Here is a 23,363-nt window from a genome sequence, read left to right as displayed (position 1 = left end):
GCTGGAAGTTTGCTCTCATTCAGCCAGTCCCAAAGAAGGGTGACCATTCCCAACCTCCATTGTCCAACTGCTTTTACATCCTGTGTCTCAAAAGTTTTTGAGTCTATTCTTCAGAGAAAAATTTTAAAGCATCTTTCCTATCATAACCTTCTTTCTAATCATCAGTAGGGGTTCCATCAAGGATGCTCCACTGGCAATCTTATCAGACTCCTGGTCATCCTCCTTTCAAGACTTTGGTGAATGCTTTGCCATTGCACTTGACATATCAGAGGCTTTTGATCGAGTCTGGCACAAAGTTTAATTTCCAAACTGCCCTCTTATGGTTTCTATCCTTCTATCTGTGCCCTTATCTATACCTTCCTTTCTGGTCATTCTATAGCTGCTGTTGTAGACGGTCATTTTTCTTCTCTCAGATCTATCAACAATGGTGTTCCTCAGGGCTCTGTCCTATCACCAACTCCCTTCCTTTTATTCATCAATGACCTTCTATGCTGTACATCTAGCCCTATCCACTCATATGCTGATGATTCCACCCTTCACCTTTCCATTCGGTTCTCCCAACGTCCATCTCAGCAGTTACTTCAACAAACAAGGGATGAGGCTATGGAACGCCTAATGTCTGACTTGGCTCGTATCTCTGACTGGGGTAAAAATAATCTTGTTGTTTTTAATGCACCAAAAACTCAGTTCTTACACCTACCAACCCGACAAAATCTTCCACAGGAGTAACCACTAATGTTTAACCCGCGCCGTCCCGGCGACGTGAATTAACGCGGCAACATTGCAAGGTCCCTAATTTGCACAATTTTCAATTTTTGCAAGTGATTTCGCGAGTGATTTTTGGCACGTATACACGGGACACCTTCCTCTATTCCTCTACAAGATGCCAAGCAGGAACAATGCCTTACACCGCATAACCTCTCCCCCCCCCCCCCTGCACGCCATTGTCTCGACAATTCGCCTGTTACCAGTGACCTGGCCAATAAAGACATTCAGGGCCAGAGTGATTCCCCAATCGATGACAATGTGGAGGACAACGTTTAAAGGAAGAAACAGTCAGAAATGATGATCAGGTAATGTGGGAAAAAAAAGGTCATGAATGGTGATGAGTTAGTGAGTGAAACAATGCTTATAATGCCTATATTACTGTTTGAAAACCAATATACCCTTGTACTACATATAAATTCGTACTAAATAAATAAATAAATACTGTTTATGAGTGGATAAAATAGTTACCCTCCCATAGAACTAGTTTTCTTTGGTGCCAGCCTGTTAGAAAATCCAGTCAGGTAAGGAAGAACTCGCACCTAAATCCGGTATTTTAAACCTCAGGTGAGCGATTTCTCTATGAATTTTTGATGTTTCTCGCCAAAAGCGGATGTTTGAGCCAAAAAAAAAAAAAAAAAAAAAGGTCCAAAAACGTCGGGATGGGGCGGGTTAATATTATCCAGCTCAATCCTGCATCATCCTTAAACATACTTGGGGTTTCATTCTCTAAGGACTTAACTACAGTAATGAGATCATATTACATCTCTTGTAAAATCTGCTTCCAAGAGATTAGGTGTGCTAAGCCGACTCCGTACCTTCTTTACCTCTGCACAGTTGTTGACTTTATACATGGATTTTATTTGCCCCTGCATAGAGTACAACTCTCACGTGTGGGGAGGCTTCCCACATATAGCTCTTCTCAATAGGGTGGAGTCAAAGGCTTTCCATCTCATCAACTCTCGTCTTACTGGCTCCCTTCAACCTCTGTCTCTTCGCCACACTGTTGCATCTTTATCTCTTTTCTATTGCTACTTCGATCATCGCTGCCCCTTTGAACTGTCTGCTTGCATCCCTCCACCTCTGTGACAAGCACGTAGCACCCGTCTAGCAATAAACTCTCATCCCTTTTCTGTCCACTCTTTAATGCAAGAATTAACTGTTACTCCCAGTCCTTCATTTATGCAACAGGTCAACTCTAGAACTGTCTCCCTCTGTCTGTATTTCCTACTCCCTATGAGCTCCAGTCTTTCAAATGCAGTGTGTCCTGGCATCTCGAAATGAAATGATCTTGAATATGGCTTTCTTTGATTTTTTTTTTTTTTTTTTTTTTTTTTTACTGGAAGGAACGGTTTGTGGGCTCCTGGTCTTTGGTTCCTTCTTCCTTGCATTAAAAAAAAAAAAATGAAGGTTTCACGTTGATAGCTCAAGCCATTCACGATACATAATGGGAACACAGAAAAACATTATTGCTCCACCTTGTAAAGGCAGGCAATAAAAAAGCCATAGACAATGTTCTTAGCGATTTACACAAGCTGGGCACGAGACCGGGAGCCACTATCATTTGGTTCCCGCAAAGCCCATCTCAGCAGTTGCTTCAACAAACATGGGATGAGACTATGGCACACCTAATGTCTGACTTGGCTCATATCTCTGACTGGGGTAAAAATAATCTTGTTGTTTTTAATGCATCAAAGACTCAGTTCTTACACCTATCAACCCGACAAAATCTTCCACAGGCGTACCCACTAATGTTTAATAATATTCAGCTTAATCCTGCATCATCCTTGAACATGCTTGGGGTTTCACTTACTCGGGACTTGTCTTGGAAAGATCATATTACATCTCTTGTAAAATCTGCTTCCAAGAGATTAGGTGTGCTAAGCCGACTCCGTTCCTTCTTCACCCCTGCATAATTGCTGACTCTATACACGGATTTATCCGCCCGTGTGAAGTACAACTCTCAATTGTGGGGAGGTTCCCCACATTCAGTTCTTCTCAATAGGGTGAGTCAAAGACTTTTCATCTCATTAACTTTCCTCCTCTTACTGACTCCCTTCAACCTCTGTCTCTTTGCCGCACTGTTGCATCTTTATCTCTTTTCTATCGCTACTTCAATGGTCACTGCTCCTCTGAACTGTCTGCATGCATTCCTCCACCTCTACGACGGGCACGTAGCACCAGTCTAGCAACAAACTCTCATCCCTTTTCTGTCTACTCTTTAATGCAAGAATTAACTGTTACTCCCAGTCCTTCATTTATGCAACAGGTCAACTCTGGAACTGTCTCCCTCTGTCTGTATTTCCTACTTTCCTACTTCCTATGATCTCCAGTCTTTCAAACGCAGTGTGTCCAGGCATCTCAAAATGATCGGATCTTGAATTTGACTCTCTCCTGTATTTTGTTTTTCCTTGAAAAACAAAAACAAAAAAACACACAAACACTGGCTGTGGACGATGCTACACAGGTGTGTCCTGGGTGTTTGGTTACCTAACCCCATGCATGTTTCAGCCAAGTGCGCATTCCATGTGTACAATATTTTGGCATCTGAGTATTATACTCTTCCAATATTTTTTCCAAATGCAGGTTAAGCATACCTTGGTCGAAACTGATGCTTGTTTTCATGGCTTTCCAACCTTACAGTCAGTGATGTTTCATAACATCCACCACCTCCATATCAAAGTACATACTTTGAAGGACTATGGAATAACATTATCTGGCTTTTTAGGGAGATGGCACTTGGGTATCAAACTCCATCCAGGGCCTCATTTACAAATAAATGAGTACAAGAGCATATTCTAGTACTTGAAATGAAAATTATACCCATTTTACAATGATCTGGCCCATAATTTCACACTGGCAGCTTCCCTCACATCCTTGGTATTGCATTATTTCATGACTAATACAATATTACTACAGTCTGTTATTGTAACTCGGCAATCACAATAGGGAGAGGGCAATTTTAGGCCTGGTTTGAGTAAAAAGGCCAGGAAACTCATGTACAAGGTGTGTCCAAAACGAATGTGAGCTTTTTCACTCAATAACCCAGTAACTGTGGCAGTAGGTGTTCAGAAGACTCTGTGATGCAGCAATATGGTAAATTTAGTGACGTATGAGGAAATCAATGAAATGTGCATCATCAGACTGGAAAATGCATGGCAAATCTACTCAAAATTTTTAACACATCCCCTTATAGTCTTGAAAATAATGTGGTTAGAAATTGCAATTATAGCAGGACACTGACAACTCGTCTCCCATGACTGGGTGAGGTCTGGGAGCTGAGCCTTGATGTGGAGGTGATTTTTTTTCTTTTTTAACTGATATTTTCAGTTTTTACAACACTTATGTTCGATGTAATCATACTGATGAGAGTATAAGTTATTGTTTTAGTGTGGTACCAGCATTATTTACCTTGCTGTAAAAGGAAAGCATAATTAGCTTTGGAAGTTGAGTGACACACTGGGTTGAGGATGTCATCACCATCGTTAGTGATAAGGTGTGTTTCTGTGCGTTTTCAGCAGTTTGCTTTTCACATAACTACAACATCTTAGTTGCATGTAATAATTCAAATGACGTCTTAACTCTGTCAGCACTGTGGCAACTATTATTTACACAGCTGCAAGTAAAAAATGCAATGTCAGCATGGACACCTAGATACTGTCTGGAGTGAGGATGTGTTCCCCTAGTATGATATAACTTGTTTCATTTTTTATGTAGCTAACATCTTTGTTTATGTTCAGGAAAGCATACTAGTTACTAAATTATATAAATAAAGGACTATTAGCCTTGGAAGGAAGGAGAGGATGGGGGTCTGGATAAGGGGGCCAAAGACTTGCCCTGCAGTGAGTACTCAACTAAGCTGTAAGGTTCATGCACAATGAAAATTATTCATATGACAACTCTACTGTCCTCTTTCTCTACCCTCTACCTCGCACCTCTTGCCTTGGCCACATCATACTGCAGCACTACCACTATCCTGCACCTGCCACCTCTCATTGCATCACCTTACCCTACCCTTCCCACTGACCTTCCCCATGTGGCACTCTCTCTTCCCACTTCACCATTAAAACTACTTGAAACTGCTCTTCAAGGCACACCATCAGGGTAATGGTGATAGAATGGCAGGAGTTGGAGGAAGGGTGAGAGAGTGAAGGAACAGATGATGGGAAAAGTGGGTGGGGATGGACTTCCCACATCCTTTATATGAGGTCTCTTCAGAAAGTATCGGCCTTTAGGATCTAAAAGAGTTAACCTGTTGAGTTAGGACACTAATCTCCCTCAAAGTAGGCCCCTTCTGACTTGACACACATAGCCCAGTGTTCCTTCCACTAACTGAAACATTTTTCAAAGTCGGTTTTCGGTATCTCCTGCAGATGCTTCATTGCATTCATCATGATCTCTTCTCTCGTCTCATGTCAGGAACCCTCCAGCGGAGGTTTGAGCTTGAGGAATAACCAAAAGTTGCATGAGTCTGGTGAGCAGGGAGCCTGCCAGACCTACAGGATGTTGCGCTTGGCCAAAAATTATTAATCCGTTAGGAAGAATGTGCAGGAGCACAGTCATGGTGCAGCTTCCAACTTACCGCTTCCCAAAGGTCTGATCTCCACTGAACTGCATCATGAAAATGTCGGATAACATGAGGTAGATATGTTTGTTGACAGTCTGACCTTCTGGTGCATATATTCATGATGCACAACACCATGGCCAACGGCCATACCACGTTGAGTACACAGCTTCCCGTCCGATCAGCGAAGTTAAGCAACGTTGGGTCTGGTTAGTACTTGGATGGGTGACCGCCTGGGAACACCAGATGCTGTTGGCATCCCTACGTGTCAAGTGGGGTTGGTGGAGGATTAGTGCCCCTCCCTGTAAAACAATTAACTCTAAGCCCTTGGCCACCCCGTCTGGGATACATGGCGTCTGGCAATGAATGAATGATGAACAACACCATGGTAGCCGAAAAAAACTGTCAACATGAATTTCACCTTGCTGCAGATCTGCTGTGCTTTTTTTGGCTGGGGCAGCCCTGCATACTTCCACTAGGATGACTGTGCTTTGGTTTTTGGGTCATACCCATAATCCAACTCTAATTTCCTGTGATAACGGTCTTCAGAAAGTCTGGATTGCGATTTGCACACTCCAACATGTCTTGAGCAACGTTCATCTGCTGAGCCTGTTGTTCACATGAGAGGAGCTTTATAATGAACTTGGCAGTAACTCTGCATACCCAAGTCATCTGCTAAAATTTTGTGTGCTAAGCGATCACTGATTCCAAATTCATTAGCAATTTCTCTGACAGTCAACCAATGATTACACAAGACCAAATTGCAGATTTTCTTCACAGTTTCAGCACTCCTGCTTGTTGATGGCCTCCCAGGACATGGATCGCTGTCAACTGACCTTCAGCCATTTTTTAAGCAATTGTACCACTCCTTTATTTGCATTACCCCCATAGTATCATGCCCCAAAACTTGCTGGATCTTTGTGATAATTTCAACTTGGGTATCACCCAGTTTTTGGCAAAATTTGATGCAGCAATGCTGTTCGACTTTTTTGGTCATCGTGACGAGGGTGAGAACGGGTCAAGCGTAAGATGCATGACCACGAACACAGGCTGACTGACAGCCACTAAGTCACTCGTGGCAGCTGGCAATAATCATGTACAGGCACCAAGGTCCTGCACTGCGCTACACAAAACCCCACCCCTACCCTCCAACAGGTTAGTGAAAAAATAAAAAGATGTCGGATACTTTCTGAACAGACCTTGTAATATTTTTTAAAATCTCCTTTACTCAGTTTAAGTTATTACCACATAGTGTAAGTGTATACTGTTTTTTCTTTGTCTGCTTACCTCATTATTCACCAGCCTGCCTCAGCACTAAGGTTTGTGCTCAATGATATAATTATCCATTTTCTTTTTTTTTTTTTTTTTCAATAACAACAAGATAAACAAATGAATAAAAAATAATCCATACACCAGATTACAGGTGTCCTCTATTAAAAAAAAATCTGTAACACTTGGACTTGAAAAGCTGTAGGTTAAAGTTTAGGGGGAAACTGCTCAGGGGATGTGAGCTGCAAAGAGATGCAGTCTGGGGAATAAAAGAATTCTGATAGGTGGAAGTTCTGCAATATGGCAGTGTGACAGTCCAGTCATGAGCACTACCAGATGCCCAGGTAGCATGGGGGAAGGCATGGTGACGTGGCACAGTGGACACAACTTTGTCTGAGCACTTGCCATAGAAGTATCTGTAAAATAATGCAAGGGAGGCAACATTCCTCCTTACTTGTAGGGGAGCTAGTTCATTTGTAATAGTAGGATTATCAATCCCGAAAGACCACATTTTTCTGAAGTTATGTTCCAAACCTGCCACAATTCAGGGCCAATTTTTCAACTTATACAAGTGTTTGTTTTTGTGAATAAACAGCGAATATACTATAATACTTCGCCTCTAGACCACATGGGAATTTACAGTGTTAAGAAATTTGAACTTAAGAGTGCAAATTGGCAGTTTATCTGGCGGTTAGAACTGCAGTGGTGCAGTTAAGAACAATGTGCAGTGTTAAACAATTATAACTCACAGTGCAAAGAATTGAAGTGCAGCACAACACTGGATTACTGTACGTGCTTCAAGAGCATTTTCACCACTGCCAAAACCTTAGAAAGGCAGCCACAAACGTGATGTAAGTACCCTGGCTGAGGTACAGTCACTTCTAATTCCTCATTCTTTGGTTCCTTTTCATTTATTTCATGCTTTATGTCCATTATTGGTGTGAATAGGGTTTTAAAGAGGTTTAAATAGGTGCTATGCATGTCCGGTAGGGAGTTATTTAGGTGGCTTTCAAAGTTAGGCTGGGTTAGGGTCTATAAGTACCAGTCCAGGAGGCTGGTGCCCACTATCCGGACAGGACCACTTTCCGGACGTGCCTTTGGCTCTATTACGTCGGATAGTGGAGGGATTACTGTATTTATATTGTGTTGACTCAAAAACAAAAGCACTATATTATCTACCTATCTATCTAGACATGTAAATTCTTATTTGTATTATTTATCCTGTTATCCCACTGTCAACATCCGCCTGCAAACATTTCCAGTGTTATTCTGGTAATTATTCATCTCAAACAAAGAGTCTACGGTAGTATGTAATAATAATAATAACAATAATAATAAAATATATATCAGCAATTAACAGGTTTTTCATTTTCCATTAGACATAATGGTGTGGCAAGTCCTAATTGTAAGATCAGTCTCTGTAAATGTCATTCCTATTGAATTTACAAAACGAAGCCAAAGAAGCATACCTTTGACAGTAAACAAGTACTGATACTGTGAAATGAGCAACTCTCCAAACCCTCCCACCACCAGCCACCCTCCCTCTCACTCTCACTCACTCACAGTTACCAGACAAGTGGGGTCTGGCTGCTGCTTCGTGACTATACATCGACCACCAATGCTCTGAACAGTGGGTAATGCAGAACTTTCCCTGACTGTACCAATTTATACAGGAGGGAATAAGGAAAAACTCCTGAATTATATACCAGTGTCCCTGATCAGCTTGGTCACAAAATTGTGAGAGAGAATCTTGAAAGACGGGTAGATAAAATATCTGGAGGAGATGGACATTTTGGCAGAAAGTCAGTTTGGAGTCAGAAATGGAAGTCATGTGTTTCTATTTTGTTGAGCTTCTACTCAACGGCAACTGATGTGCTACGGGAGATACAGTAGTTGGGTTGACTGTGTGTACTTAGATCTGGAGAAAGCCTTTGACAAGGTACCCCATAAGTGACTAATGTGGAAACTGAAGCACATAGGAGGACTGAAGGGGAACCTCTTGGAGTGTATGAGACACTTCATGAGAGACTGACAGATGAGGACAGTAAAAAAGGACAGGATGTCAGAGAGGAGGGAAGTAACAAGTGGAGTCTTGCAGGGCTCAGTGCTGGCGCCCATAATGTTCATGATTTATGTAAACGATATAGTGAATGGAATGAACAACTATCCAAGTCTGCAGATGATGCAAACATCATGAAGAGAGTAGAAGCTGAAGAGAATTGCAAAACACTGCAGGAAGATCTGGACAGGATTAATGATTGGCGCTGGGTATGGGAAATGAATTTCAGTGGGGGGGTGGGGGAAATGGACATGGGTAAAAATACTACGAGGCCATCACTGAATTACTCGATGGGAAAGGAACTAATCACAAAAGTGAGGGAAAAGAAGGACCTGGGAGTGTTGGTCCAGGATAATTTGTCACCTGAATAACACATTACCAAGATTGTCAGACAGACATATAAGCTCTTGACAAACATAAGAGTGGCATTCCAATACATAGATGAGGAGCTGATGAAAAAATTGATAGTGGCTCTGATCCACCCCATGTTAGAATATGCAGCAGTGGTGTGGCTCCCACATAAAAAGATATAAACAAGATCGACAGAATACAAAGAGCAGCAACCAAGATGGTTCCCAGCCTGGCAGATCTATCGTACAAGGAAAGACCAGAAAAGCTGGGTCTGCCTTCCTTAGAAGAAAGAAGAGAGTGGGGTGACATGATTGCATTGTTCAGGGCCATGATGGGAGTAGAGAAAATTGACAGAGAATATCTGTTAGTATGGGAAGAGGACGCAATGGAGGACATGGACGGAAATTGAAAAAGACAAGTTGCTTGAAGGATATCAAGAAATACAGTTTTCCATACAGATGCACTGACATATGGAATAGCCTGGACGGAGAGATCGTCCAGTCCAAAAACTTAAATGAGTTCAAACTAAAGTTTGACTGGTTGAGACACGGAAACGGGACCCCATGAGTGTAGCTCATTTCCTGTATATCACAACCAGGTACACAGAACTAGGTAAATACATGCGAGCCAATCAAAATGTATTGCAGGAGTGGCTCACCCAATGGACCAAGCCAACTGTTGCCCTCTCATTCTCTTCACTGGATGCCATATTGAAGTGAGGACCTATCTGTGCTCATTCACTCACTTGTAATTAAACCTGTATATGATTATAGTAAACTCTCAATTATCTGTCGTTCCAATATCTGGTGCTGCTGGCTCAGCACCATTAAAGCACTATCTGGCAAAATAATGCAACATGCGGTGCCGAAACAGAATGTAACCAGCAGTTCTACACAATATCTGGAGTTGAGGCGTATCAACTGGCTCACAAGTGGTAGCCAACCGGCACGTAGGGAAACCCCGAAACATGCCAGCCAATGAGAATGTCGCTACATGCCAGCCAATCAGAATCCATCAGGGAAGCAGCTCGCCCGGTGCTCTGAGAATTCCAACACACTCTCATTCTCACCCGTGCCATGCAGTAAAGATGTGTCTGTTTGCTCAGCTCTTCAGACGATGTGGTCATGAAACCCTAGTGCTGTGACTAACTCTGTGGTGTCCTATGTTCGTTGTTGTTACAAAGCCTATGGCCTGTCAGTGCTCATAGTGCTCTACTGTGATCCAGAAAATACTGTATCATAAGAGTGCACTTGCCACTAGACCACATGGGATTAAGTGCACGGTACAGTATTCTACTGCACAGTGTACAACTCTACTCTCCACTGAGGCCAGCACTTGGTGAGTATATACAGTAGTAAACTATGTACTGTTTTACTGTACTGTATTATTTTTTATACTTAGTTTTTATCTTTTACTCATGGGAAATTTTTTAGGAAAGAGGGTCAAAATGGACAGTAATACAATACGGGTCGAAGCTGAATGTTGAGCATGTGAGGAATACTTTGCAATAACCGGCATTTCACTTTCTTCAGCTTGACTGAATTACAATGGATGACTGAGAATATATTTACGATATGTATGATTATGTACTATATTACTGTACTACAGTGGGTACCCGAGTTTAACATTTGCTTTATTCTGGCTGTACGACACCAAACTCGATTATCGCCGAACTCGTGATATGTGTTTACATGTAGATAGCCGTGTTCCTTCTGACTCATGGCTGTAACCACTCATATTTACCTCTTAGCCCAGGTTATTCTCTCATATAAAACTATTAGCAGTCTGCTGCACAACTCAGTATAATTAAAGCATGGTTTAGACTCGATAAAGGTCATTTGTAACACACACAAGAAGATATTTTCATACATTAAAAGCACCATGACCACCATCCTGTTTCACTCCACCAGTTCCTTCTAACTCGTGGCAATATCCCATCTGCCTCTTACCATTCTCAGCTGCCTCTATAAATAATTTATTGTATAACAGAAAAGTTTAAGCAAGGCTTGGACACAGTAAAACTCATAAGTAATAGTAAACAAAAAAAAAAATTCTTACGGACAAAGTTGATGGTATCCATGCTGATTCACTTAGCTCACCTGACTCGGTGCGACTAAATACCAAATCGGCACTTTTTTTTTTTAATTGGAAAATATTTTAATTTTTTCGCCACAGAGGTTCATACACACCTAATTACCTGCAACCTGGCCAAAAAAATGTGCTTAATATACTGTAACTTAATTTAAAAATTAGGTTTCAGAGCTAAAATGCGCCAATGTTAGCAGATATTTCCCCTTCAGATCATCAACACACCCTGACAGACTTTCATTTTGAATAAATATTGACTCTGAATACAAATATATGTATTTGCATTGTAAATCCATATTTATACAAAACAAAAATCTCTCAAGGTGAGCTGTCAATCGAGAATAGGCACTTCCCCATCTTAGCAAATTTTCGCAGTGAATCCTAGTTTTCTTTTAAAAATTAAATTAAAAACAAATTTTTGACTGGATTTCAGATAACGAGGTTGTAAACGTATCTGGTGATAAAAATTAAAATATTTTCCAATTAAAATTGCTGATTCGGTCCAAGATCGCCATCACATTTGGTGATTGCGTGTTTGTATCTCAGTCAGCTGATGAGTGGTTGGCTCACCTTGCGGTGTTCCATTCCTTGTTCATTCTCCTCTTTTTCCTCAGCTTTTTGATCTTCTTCTATCATATCCTTCACATTCTCATCAACAACTGTCTAACCAACCATTCTTAAGGTTGATGCTAGCAAAATACTGCTGAACACGAGAGGAGTGTCCGTTAATGATGATGGGGATATTTTAGCAGTCTCCACTAAACTTGTGAATTGCTAGGCTTGCATTGCGCTGAACTTGGGTACCCACTATATATGTATTGTATCAATACTGTTTTGTATCTTATGCTTGATTTTAATCTTTCACTCATGGGTAATACTGTAGGAAAGTTTTTAGGATGGAGAGTCGAGATGAATAGCTTTGGGTGGTGACATATTAGTTGGCTCAATGCTGAATGGATAGCCAAATGGGGGTACTGATGAAATAGCTGGCATTTTGCAATATCAGGCAGGGGATTTGGCTGCATTATGCTGGACATTTGAGTGACTACTGTATATCAGTGCCTTAGGTTATTCATTTTACATAATTCTTAGTGTCATATACAGTACAGTACTATGTATTTTATTCAATATGATGTGATGAAGGTATACATTTTTACATTATATTCACAAACCTTTCACTGAACACCTGGCAGTGCACAATGACTGAAGCAATCTGAAATTCAGCTGCCACTTCTTGGATCAATGGTACAACAACTCACACTCATATCTAGGAGAATGTGTTCCTTCCAAAAGGAAAGGGGATGTCTGCCAGGGTAAACACAGAGCAAGAAACACAGAGGGGGGGGGGGGAACTAGCTGTCTGTCCATGGCGGACCACATGACTGATATGGTTAGCAAGAATGGATACCAGTTGACAAACACAACTGAGAGTGCTAGACACCGCTCCGGGGAATATTGTACTGTGCACGGTACAAGTGTTCTTTGGCTAACAGGAGGAGGTTACACAGTTAAAGTGACTTCTGGCTGATGGATTCTCACATAAAAGTTCTTGTGAATCTAGTCACTCATGGCCACGGGACGGGCTTGACACGTACCATTGCTACAAGGCACTACGCTCCGAGACTCGTAAACTTTAATATATACAGTAAAACCTAAATATACCTCAACTGACTGGATACTGGATGTAACGGATAATACGAAGCCACTGGACTTCCATCAGTTACAAGGAACAAAGTCCGTTAAATCGGGTGCAATGGGTTGCAATACATGTGTTTCATGATGAAGTGCAATGACAAAGATGTGAAATATGCTACAAAAGGACAATATTATGAACCAAGTTAGTTTCAAAAGAGTAAAATTTTCATTTTTACTTCTAAAATATGCTACTGTACTCATTTATTTTCAAACATGTGCTTGAACTCTCCAATTAGGGTGATCATTGCATATGATGGATTTTTCACTTCACTGGATCAGGCTTCCCCCTAAATAGTACGTTACAGTGAGGTTTTACAGTATCCATATACCTGTACAGTAAACTCCCGATTATCCATCTCGCCACTACCCAGCAAAAACATTATTCAGCATAGCCAATGGCTGAATTAAAAGGGTATCCGGCAGAAAGCATAAAATTTTGACTCTACCTGGAATGAAGGATCCTTTCTTCTGGCTAAGAGTATATTATTATCCTGCACGAGACAGTTGCTGTCCTCAAACATCACACCACAATCACAAAAAATCAAAAAATCAAATCAAATCAAGCCACAATCACAAAAAAAGAAAATAAAGAAATAAAATACACAAAAAGAATGGGGTTATAATGTGCATGTACTGTAATGTGAAAGGGGTGGAGTGTTGAGGGAGGGAGGAGAGATTGACATTTGGTGTGCCTAGCAGCTCACTGGGTGTTAGGTTGTGGGTAGGGAAGGGAGATGCAGTGGCTCTGATTGGCTAAGACAGGGGAGGGAGAATTCTAATGTAGATTTTTCACTGACTGGCAACAGGTAGGTGGATGTTCTCATACTCTCCAGTGTATTCCTCCACTGCTACGATGCCGATATTCAAACGCACTTACAGTACACTGCACTCTATGTCTCTTCCAAAACATTATAAATGGCAATGCACGATGGGTTTCCCTCCAAAACCTGACTGGCCTCCTAGTGCTGCTGTGGCTTTCTGACATGTCGCACTGCTGCCTCCCCCCCTCTCTTGTAAGTACAACTTACAGTGTTCTGAAGTGTACAATACTGCACTGTACAAGGAACCGTTGGATTCTGCTAAGGCACCGATGAAAGTGTATTGGAAAGAAAAGTCGATTAAATTGTTATTAAACAAGAAGAGTTGATAAAAATGTGTTTATTTTACTAAGCAAAATAATCCTGCTATAAAGAATTCATTAACACAATATATTAAATCATTTAGACAACTGTTTCTTCCCAAGTGAAGTTTGCCCTTGCTACTATGAAACGAAAATTTTGTATGGTCTGTGTGGCAGTCATCTGCTAGAGTTTCGATCGAAGAGCGTATGGTATAGTGTACACAGTAAAATACAGTAGTGAAGCATGCTTTATGTTATTCATATTTTTTTTTTATTGTTTATTATGAGTGTCATTGTACAGTATTCTCCAGTAATGTCTACATCAACACCACCACCACCATCATCATCACCACCATCAACATGAAATGTGTTTCTGGACATAAGATGACAGTGTACTTCACAGTACAGTCAAGTAGCCTATGGCACGTGCTTCTATGGCACGGTTTTCTATAACACAGAAAGGTGCCAAACCCCAAATACCAACCACGTGCATAAACCATACCTATGGCGCGAGCGCGGCAAGGTTTGAAACTCACCTCTTGCCTCGGAACCCCTAACTCTACCCCTTCCACTTAAGCACTATCGTCGTCAGAGTCAGGTACATACAGTACAGTCACTACTCGTTATATGTTAAACCGGTATATGACAATTCATTACAACGACAACAAGAAAGTTACACCCCCAAATCCAGTTTATGATGAATTTCCCACTATAACGATATTGCCATTGGAAAATTTCCTACGAAGCACCAGGCACACGCAAGGCGACAGTCGTTCATCTCGGGCAAGATGGCGGCCCTGGTGTGCAGAGCATTGTTTTGGTTCAGTTGCACAGTCCTGCCATCCCTTCAAAGCCCTGTCTTTTCCACTCGTTCATGTGTGCCCCCCTGCTATCGTCACCTCTCAGCCAAGCATCGTACTACAGTATACATCGTGTAGCACCAGGCCAACGTTATGCAAGAGTGATTATTGTGTATTACAATGATTTACTGTACATGAGAAACGCTGCCTGTATTGGTGTGATAGTGTTTGTTTTCGTCTTGGAGACTTGGACCGACACAGGAAGTGATTAAGGTGGGTTGTCATTTTTGTTTGACAGTTTGTTTGATTGTGTGCATGTGTAAAGTGGGGAAAAATAGGGAAAACATCCAGAACATAACTGCATTTTTTGCATAGGTTTAGTTATTTGTATGGAGCAGTTTTCTATGGCACAGGCTCGGTCCTGAACCAGTTAGAGTCATCACGAATTCTAGTTCATGGTCTAGCCCGCCAGGTGTCTATAGTGTCGTTCTCAGAAAATGGGGCCAAGGGGCAGTAGGGAGTAATCAGTTACAGATTAATATTTTTCTTGTTCTTTAGCTTAAATTATACTTGAAAGTAACTTTCATTATTCTGCGTATATAAAAAGATGCACTATCTAATATTAATAAAAGCATGTCATCCTTGTGTGAATACTGCAAAATTTGTAAGGAAACTCAAAAAATACCAATTTAGGTCCCATACACACATTCTGGATCAGCCAGTAGTTACTGCAGTGACTTATTATGTACCCAGAAACTATGGTAAGATTGTTCATCATTCATTCATTGCCAGACGCCATGTATCCCAAACGGGGTGGCCAAGGGCTTAGTTAATTGTTTTACAGGGAGGGGCACTAATCCTCCACCAACCCCACGTGACACGTATGGAGAACGTTATGCCAACAGCATCTGGTGTTCCCAGGTGGTAACCCATCCAAGTACTAACCTGACCCAACGTTGCTTAACTTCGCTGATCTAAAAGGTAATATAAATGCATGTCACTGTCTGTGAATACTGATATATATTGGCCAAGATATGAAATGAGGAATCTCTGACATCTTCATGCAGATGCCCGCCACGCTGCCAGGCGCACAATTATCATTCTAAGGAGTCTCGGACCGTCAACATAAACAAAACGATTCTCAGGCATTTAATTGAACTGAAATATTTATTGCTGTAAAAGGTACATGGATTTGGAGAAAGCATATGACAGGGTGGATTGACAAGGATTGTGGAAAGTGTTAAGAATATATGGAGTAGATGGGAAGTTGTTGAATGCTGTGAAGAGTATGTACGATGGTGCGAAGGCTGCAGTGCGTGTGGATGGTGAACTAAGTGAATTTTTCTCTTTGAAAGTTGGGTTGAAACAGGGATGTCATGTCTCCATGGTTGTTCAATCTGTACTTGGATGGGGTAATAAAAGAGGTACAAGGTAGGGTAGTGGATGTTAGAGTGGCCCTGGTGAGAGAGGATAGTGTTTGGAAACTCCCTGTACTGTTGTTTGCAGATGATACTGTGTTGTTGAGTGAAGACGAAGGGGAGCTGCAAGGCTTGGTGGATGAGTTTGGGAGAGTGTGTAAGAAATGGAATCTAAAGGTGAATGTAGGGAAGAGTAAAGTGATGGTCTTTGAGAGACGTGAAGTCAGTGAATGTACAGCGAGGTTGGATGGTAAGGAATTGGAAAATGTGAGTACGTTTAAGTACCTGGATAGTGTGATGAGTAAGGATGGAGGTTTGGAGGGTGAAGTGCTTGAAAGGGTACAGCAGGGAAGAAAGGTTGCTGGTTCTTTGAAAGCAGTGATAAGAAACAGGGAAGTGAGCATGGAAGTGAAAAAGTTACTACATGACAGTATTGTGATACCAACTATAACATACGGAAGTGAAGCTTGGACGTTGTTGGAAGGACACAAGTCAAGAGTGAGAGCAGTGGAAATGAGTTTTTTAAGAGGAGCCTGTGAAGTCACATGGAGAGACAGGCTGACGAATGAGGATATAAAGGAGCATTGTGGTGTGGATGTGGATGTGATAGGAAGCGTTATGAGGAACACACTGAGGTGGTTTGGCCATGTGGAGAGGATGGAGGGTGAAAGACTGACGAAGAGAGTGTATGTGAGTGAGGTGGAGGGGGGAAGAGGGAGGGGGAGGCCGAGGATGAGATGGAAGGATGGGATGGAGAGGTATATGAGAGAGGGGGGTGTGAGTTGGGAGCAGGGCAGTGAAATGGCGGGGGACAGGGCGACCTGGATGCGATTTGTTTGTGGCCACCTCAAACGGGATTGAAGCGTCTGGCAATAGATAGATAGATAGACAGACAGAAAAGGTACAGAGTGCTAATACTAATAAGTATCCTTCTATGGCTGAAGTTAGATGCTGGGCGAGATTTCCCTCAGCTAAGGAAGCAAAATGATGAAAGCTCTGGGAAAATAGATGTAAATGGAATGGAGGATGGAAGGCTACGAGATTCCATGCAATATGCTCAAGACATTTTACTGACTGGATAGGAAATTGGTTATCATCCCAATCTGTTAATAAGCGGGGAACTGGGAATACCAATAATTTCCCATTCACACAAACAGTCCGTCTTGATTCACCTACACTCTTGCCATCAGTTGGCACAATGTGATCCAGTAAATCGTGATGTTGAAGAGTTTCTCACTAGCTGTATTAGTTTTCCTTTACTATATCCTGAATGAGGCACTGATCTTTGTCTTAAATATTGCTTAAGATGAGGATCAGTCCATTTTTCAAGCGAATTTGGCTTCATACTGCACGGTGTGAATCACGCTGCTGGTGTCGTATGCATGGAGTGACTTATGCTGGAAGTTAGCCTAAATTAACCTAACCCAAACTAACCTGACCTAGCCTAACCTTATATTAAATCAACATAACCTAATTAACTAAACTAACCTTAATTCACGAAATAACTAAGGACCGGGCAAAGGAAATGGTACGGATCGCAACATGGTATGTAAGGAGTGTGAATGATAAGGTGAAAGAGAGAGAGATTGTCCAGGTGCTTAAGGGTGCAAAAGTGGATGTATGTGGAATAACTGAAACTTAATGGAGAGGAGAGAGAGTGAGAGAATGGGAGTATGGATGGGGTATATGTGCAGGAGTAGGTGAGAATGAGGGCAAAAGAAGGAGTGTGTATTGTTGTGAGTAAAAGATGGAAGAAGAACATAAGAGAGTATGGATCAGTTGGCTCAAGGATTGTGTGGGTAAGATTGAAAGTTGGAATACAAATGTGGGCAATTGTGTGCGTGTATGCGCCAACGCAATATCGTGCAAGCAGAGTGAGAGAAGAGTTCTGGACAAATGTGGAAGTGTGCATGGAAAACTCTGGAAGGAATGAGAGTGTTTTTGATTGGTGATATGAATGGTAAAGTAGGGAATGTGAAGGTGGATGGAATAGTTGGTGAGTGGGGTGTGCCTGCTGAGATAGATGAGAATGGCAGTGTTAGTGGACATTTGTGCCAGGAGGGGGTTGGTGATAGCCAATACCCTCTTCAGGCACAAAATGATCCACAGGTATACATGGTGAGTGATAAGAAGGGTGGGGGGTGAACTGAATGAAAGGAAGGCAATGATTGATTATGTGTATGTGGATGAAAGGATGCAAAGATGTGTAATAGTTGCAAGAGCTTACAGAGGTTGGGGGAGTGGACTTTCTGACCACTACTTGGTGGTGGCCAGAATCAAGAAGCAAGTAAGATGGAGAAATAGAAGAAGGGAAGGACAGGAGGAAGGAGTAGTTGTATGGAGAGTTGAGAGGTTACAAGAGGATGAGAAAATGGCACAATATAAGAGAGAAGTGGAGGAATGGTTGGGTAAATATGAACTGGACCAGATGGGGGACATGGAGGGTGTGTACAAGATATTCACAGAAGAAATATGTGCAGCATATGATGTGGTGTGTGGGGTGAAGAGAAGACAGAAGGGTGCGCAAGGAACAGCATGGTGGAATGAAGAGGTGAGACAGGCTGTGCCACAAAAGAAGAAAGCATACAATGAATGGATGAGAAACAGGGGCATGGAAGAAGTTGAGAGGCAGAAGAGAGAGTTATAAGCAGAAAGAAAGAAAGAGGTGAAAAGATTAGTAAGAGAGAGTAAGAAGAGAGTGGATGAGGAATTTGGAAGGAATTTGAGTGTAAAGTGGAGGGACTGTAAGAAATGTTCTGGAAAGAGGTGAAAAGAGTAAGACAGGGTGGAAGTGAAGTTAGTAGGGGAGTGAAAGAAAAATGGTAGATTACTAGTGAAGGAAGAAAAAGTGAGTAGATGGAGTGAAAACTTTAAAGAACCGTTGAACATAGAGAATGGAAGTAATGCAATTATAAGTGGCTGGGGAATGGCTGGGAGAAGGAGGGATGTGAGAAGAGAGGAAGAAATCAGTAGGACAGAAGTTGTGGAAGCAATTAAGAAAGTCAAATTGGGGAAAGCCCCAGGAATTGATGGAGTGTGTGGTGAAATGCTGAAGCATGGGGGAGATATAGTAGTAGAATGGATGTGGAAGATGTGCAGATTGGCCTGGGAGGAAGGTAGAGTCCCGGAGGATTGGAAGTCAGGTATAATTATTCCCTTCTACACAGAAAAAAGGGAAAAAGAACGGTGTGGTAATCATAGGGGCATTTGTCTTCTTAGTGTAATAGGAAAAGTGTATGGTAGGAAACTTATTGACAGAGTTAGGGAAATAACAGAGGAATTAGTTGGGGAAAAACAGGGAGGCTTTAGAAAGGGAAGAGGTTGTGTGAATCAGATATTCATTCTTAGATCTTTAGTGGAAAAGTTTCTAGAGAAGGAAAAACAAGTTGTATGCGGCCTTCATGGATCTGGAGAAAGCATATGACAGGGTGGATAGACAGAGATTGTGGAAAGTAATACGAATATATGGAGTAGAGGAGGAAGTTGTTGAATGCTGTGAAGAGTATGTATGAGGGTGCTAAGGCTGCTGTGTGTGTGGATGGTGAACTAAGTGAATTTTCTCTCTGAATGTTGGGTTGAAACAGGGATGTGTCATGTCTCCCTGGTTCTTCAATCTTTTTATGGATGGGGTAATAAAAGAGATACAAGGTAGGGCAGTGGATGTTGGAGTGGCCCTAGTGAGAGAGGGTAGTGTTTGGAAACTCTCTGAACTGTTGTTTGCAGATGATACTGTGTTGTTAAGTGAAGACAAAGGGGAACTGCAAGGCTTGGTGGATGAGTTTGGGAGTGTGTGTAAGAAACGGAATCTAAATGTGCATGTAGAGTAAAATGATGGTCTTTGAGAAAGGTAAAGTCAGTGAATGTACATTGAGGTTGGATGGTGAGGAAATGGAAAATGTGAGTACTTTTAAGTACTGTACTTGGGGAGTGGGTTGAGTAAGGATGGAAGTTTGGAGGGTGAAGTGCTTGAAAGGGTACAACAAGGAAGAAAGGTTGCTGGTTCCTTGAAAGCAGTGATAAGAAACAGGGAAGTGAGCATGGAAGTGAAAAAGTTACTACATGACAGTATTGTGATACCAACTCTAATGTATGGAAGTGAAGCTTAGACATTGTTGGAAGGACACAAGTCAAGAGTGAGAGCAGTGGAAATTAGTTATTTAAGAGGAGCCTGTGGAGTCACATAAGAGAGACAGGCTGACAAATGATGATATAAAAGTGCGTTGTGGTGTGGATGTGAACGTGATAGGAAACGTTTAGGAGGAACACACCGAGGTGGTTTGGCCATGTGGAGCGGATGGCGGGTGAGAGACTGACGGGGAGAGTGTATGTGAGTGAGGTGGAGGGGGGAGAGGGAGGGGGAGACTGAGGATGAGATGGAGGGACGGGTGGAGAGGTATATGAGAGAGGGAGGTGTTAGTTGGGAGCAGGGCAGTGAAATGGCGGGGGACAGGGCGACATGGAGGTGATTTGTTTGTGGCCACCCCGTGCGGGATTGAGGCGTCTGGCAATAGATAGATAGATAAACTAATTTCACACTCTGCCTGTAACACACATATATATATTTATCTGTATATATCTATATATTGACCTATAATTACAGGTACCTATAGGTTAGTAAGACATCCAACCATCTTCCTGACACATGTATTTCATAAAATGTTGTTGATAAATGGCACAGTGCTTGAGATCTATCTATCTATCTATCTATTGCCAGACGTCTCAATCCCATTTGGGGTGGCCACAAACAAATCGCCTCCACGTCGCCCAGTCCCCTGCCATTTCACTGCCCTGCTCCCAATTCACACCCCCCTCTCTCAAATACCTCTCCATCCCATCCCTCCATCTCATCCTCGGCTTCCCCCTCCCTCTTCCTCCCTCCACCTCACTCACATACACTCTCTTCGTCAGTCTTTCACTCTCCATCCTCTCCACATGGCCAAACCACCTCAGTGTGTTCCTCATAATGCTTCCTATCACATCCACATCCACACCACAATGCTCCTTTATACCCTCATTCGTCAGCCTGTCTCTCCATGTGACTCCACAGGCTCCTCTTAAATAACTCATTTCCACTGCTCTCACTCTTGACTTGTGTCCTTCCAACAACGTCCAAGCTTCACTTCCATCCGTTAGAGTTGGTATCACAATACTGTCGTGTAGTAACTTTTTCACTTCCATGCTCACTTCCCTGTTTCTTATCACTGCTTTCAAAGAACCAGCAACCTTTCTTCCCTGCTGTACCCTTTCAAGCACTTCACCCTCCAAACCTCCATCCTTACTCATCACACTACCCAAGTACTTAAATGTACTCACATTTTCCAATTCCTCACCATCCAACCTCGCTGTACATTCACTGACTTCACCTCTCTCAAAGACCATCACTTTACTCTTCCCTACGTTCACCTTTAGATTCCGTTTCTTACACACACTCCAAAACTCATCCACCAAGCCTTGCAGCTCCCCTTCATCTTCACTCAACAACACAGTATCATCTGCAAACAACAGTACAGGGAGTTTCCAAACACTATCCTCTCTCACCAGGGCCACTCTAACATCCACTACCCTACCTTGTACCTCTTTTATTACCCCATCCATGTACAGATTGAACAACCATGGAGACATGACACATCCCTGTTTCAACCCAACCTTCAAAGAGAAAAATTCACTTAGTTCACCATCCACATGCACTGCAGCCTTAGCACCATCATACATACTCTTCACAGCATTCAACAACTTCCCATCTACTCCATATATTCTTAATACTTTCCACAATCCTTGTCTATCCACCCTGTTGTATGCTTTCTCCAAATCCATGAAAGCCGCATACAACTTTTTTCCCTTCTCGAGAAACTTTTCCACTTTCAGCCTAGCAGATGACACCCGGGGTCGGTTAGCTGGGCTGGGTTTATAGTTCAAGCTGGGAAACATATTTCGGTATGTGCAAGATACTACATACGGTGTTACTAAGATTAGAATATGAGTGCCATGTAATGGAACGTACTGCAACGAAATACTTGGATGTATTCACTGAATGCTTCTGTTGGATTTAAAGAAAAATGAGTGAAGCACAGTACATACCAAATATATCCCCAGATGAACACGCTCAACGAACACAAGGACGAAGAAGCACTTGCAGCTGTCGTACAATATTGCATATATGTTACATGTTATACAGAAAATAAATGAGAAAAATACGTTTGTCGGAAATATATAGAAATATATACATGTATATGGATATTTTGAGATCCACATTTTTAATTTTCTATCCGGAAGGTACACTATGGACACCTGGCAGGCAAGACCATAAACTAGAATTCGTGATGACTCCAATTAGCCATGCCTTCGGCGACTTGACTGTACATACAGTATTTAAATATTAAGAACATCTTTTAGCTGATTTTCGATGATTTATTGTGTTTAAAACATGTGTTATACAGTACATGTACTGCCGGGTGAAAGAAAATGGGTCTCCCGGCTGAGGGGGACTTTGATATTATCACCATTGTCAACATGAAATTGCTTCTGTACATAAAATTACAGTATTGTGCACTTAACAGTACATTACAATACTGTATTTCATTTTTAGGAACAAAATCTCTGTTAGCTGCTTTTTGACATTTTAAAGTATTTTGTAGGGGTTGGTGGATAAGTGTTATAGGGTTGGGGGTTAGGGGCCCCTAAAGGGGACTTTTGCGTAACCTGGCATTTTGACAGTATACATCAGGCCTTTGGCTCTATTACGCCGGATAATTGAGAGTTTACTGTATATACTTACCAACCTACTGCCAGACGCCTTAATCCCATAAGGGGTGGCCACAAACAAATCGCCTCCATGTCGCCACGTCCCCCACCATTTCACTATCCTGCTCCCAGCTCACACCCCCCTCTCCCATATCCCTCTCCACTCCATCCTTCCATCTCATCCTTGGCCTCCCCCTCCCACTCCCCTCCACAACCTCACACACATACACTCTCCTCATCAGTCTCTCACCCTTCATTCTCTCCACATGGCCAAACCACCTCAATGTGTTTCTCCTAACACTTCCTCATTTGTCAGTCAGTCTCCATTTTTTTTTTTTTTTTTGTGAGGAAGAAGGAACCAAAGGCCACGAGCCTGCAATAACTCTTCCCTCCGAGAGAAAAACGAAATACAAAAGAGAACCAAATTCAGGGTCCGATCATTTCGAGATCCCTGGACACACTGCGTTTGCAAGACTGGAGGTCATAGGAAGCA

General features: G+C 42.1%; 1 protein-coding gene and 1 non-coding gene across 4 annotated transcripts in view; one reads left to right on the top strand and one right to left on the bottom strand.

Annotated features, from left to right (window-relative positions):
• LOC145392953 (nuclear distribution protein nudE-like 1) overlaps positions 1 to 23,363 on the bottom strand; it is a 451,924-nt gene that overhangs the window by 6,174 nt on the left and 422,387 nt on the right. The window lies entirely within an intron of this gene.
• On the top strand, positions 5,469 to 5,587 carry LOC145393205 (5S ribosomal RNA). Its single transcript, XR_013896161.1, has one exon. It is a non-coding gene; the product is annotated as a 5S ribosomal RNA (ribosomal RNA).

The sequence above is a fragment of the Coenobita brevimanus genome, chromosome 23 (genome assembly GCF_032717465.1).
Source record: "Coenobita brevimanus isolate Jiangsu-jjx chromosome 23, ASM3271746v2, whole genome shotgun sequence".
Classification (NCBI taxonomy): Eukaryota; Metazoa; Arthropoda; class Malacostraca; order Decapoda; family Coenobitidae; genus Coenobita; species Coenobita brevimanus.
This window is presented reverse-complemented; position numbering and strand designations above follow the sequence as displayed.